Raw genomic sequence first — 1967 nt, 5'->3', positions numbered from 1 at the left:
AAGGTGTATTGATCTGCCAGCTGAATTCTCTGGACCATGTTCATTTTTGTTAAAGATCTGCATATTTTTTAGTGATTCTTGTGCTGGGAGAATGTAACATTACCCTTCACTTGGGTAAGAGGCACAGTGCTGGGGGGGTGGCTGGTCAGGCATGTTTTGCCAAACTGAGCAGTTTGTCAGTTGTGCTTTTGGAGTTTGTAGCAGTGTCTTCTAAAGCATGTACAGACATGAGTTTGAGGGCCAGCAGGTCTGCGGCCCAACATTCACGTGTGCTTCCCATCAGGAATTGGATGATTTTATGCTTCCTGGTGTCACATTAATTGAGAGTAGTGTCTTTCTGTAAATTCTCAGGTCTCAAAGTACTCTTTAATCCCATCCAGCGACTCAGCTGCAGGTGTGGCAGGCAGGTTGTGTGTGAATTGTCTGAGGAGATGATGTTTTGTCTGCATTGCAGCATCCAAGAGGAAATAGTGAGACAGGAAGGGAGGCCTGAAAGGAGTTGGTCAGTTCTCTTGCCCTTGTTGTCCAGTAGTCTGGTGTTGGTGCTTCTAGCAGCAGCAGCCACCAAGTATTCAATTACATTGATTACAGTGCTGTGAACTGGCTTCTGCTGTGATTTGTGCTTCCTGGTGCCAGCCGGAGTAGCCGGAGTAGTGAGAAATTTTCCATCTGGTGAAAATGCCAATTCTGGATGAAAAGGGAAAAGCAAAAAATGTTGTTTTTTCAGAGTGAAAATTCTAACCAGTGTTTTGGTTCTCTCTCTTTTTGTTTCAGTGGTAACCCCCCTAAAACAGCTAAATCAGGCAGTTGCTTTACCAAGGAGAACCACTTACCCATCCCAAACACGAATGCAGCAGAGCCACCAGAGTGCCTACTGCAACTTGAAGCTGCAATACTGCAGGCCCTGGGCAAGCTCACATGGTGTCTTGCCAAAGTCTCTTGTATTAAAGAAGCAGACACTTGTGGACTTGTGTCTGGTATATCATTCATGCCTGGCTTTACAGCTGCCTTCAACAATTTTTGCCATTGCTAGGTTCATGACTGAAGAATATCACAGGATAACCATTCCCTACAACTCATTATATGTCCCTGAAGACTGATAGCTGTCTCTGAGGACACTGATTTCCATTGATGATGTCCCAATGAGGATGGGCAGCAGAGCTGAGAACAGAGCTGTGCTGTGGGTTCCCTGGTTGTGGACATCAGGTAATAAGGGTTCAGGTTACTTGGCCTCTTTTTGCATGGTGGGGCAAAAAGATCCCAGTGGAGAAGGAAAGAATCACTGCCTCCTGCAGTCGGAGTTGTCCGTAGTGATTTCCCAAATATGGAGCAAGTCTGGCTCTGCTTTGCTTCCTCTGACCATTGAAACTAGAACCAGATCACATGCAGGTCACAAGCTCCTGCCTCTGAGAAAACACTTGGCTAGGATGTTGGGCACCAGTGTGGAAGGTAATTTATTGAGACAGGAGATTCCTTATTCTGTGCTGTAACCTTTTCAGCTGGACTGTCTGTCCCCTTCCCTTGATTTGCTGCGACTGAGCAATATCTCCTGTCACTGATAGCATAAACCAGCGAACTGCCGGGATTCATCCTTCAGTGGGCAGCTTGCCACAGACACAGACGTAAGATAGAATGCTAAAGGCCACATCCGTCTCTTATTCAAGGAGAGTAATAAAGCAGATTTTATTTGACTTGTATAAATCCAGTTTAATTGGCTTTCCTGCTAACACTTTCATTAACATGTAAATTAGCTGTCCTAGAGCTGTTAATTATCTTTGCAGAAAATGTTGGATGTGATCATATACCGTACTCTTTCTTTTTTACTGCTAATGTTTTATACTGAGATGCGCCCATAAATATTCACTGTATTTTTTTAAGAGAAGGACTAAGAGGCAAAGGCTTTGTGACATCTTGCAGGGAAACTAGTATCTTATATTATTCACCAGCCTGCAACCACGTTAAACTGA

The sequence above is a fragment of the Anomalospiza imberbis genome, chromosome 3, assembly GCF_031753505.1.
Source record: "Anomalospiza imberbis isolate Cuckoo-Finch-1a 21T00152 chromosome 3, ASM3175350v1, whole genome shotgun sequence".
In the NCBI taxonomy this organism is placed as follows: Eukaryota; Metazoa; Chordata; class Aves; order Passeriformes; family Viduidae; genus Anomalospiza; species Anomalospiza imberbis.
The sequence above is the reverse complement of the archived record's forward strand: the minus strand, read 5'-3'. Positions refer to the sequence as shown.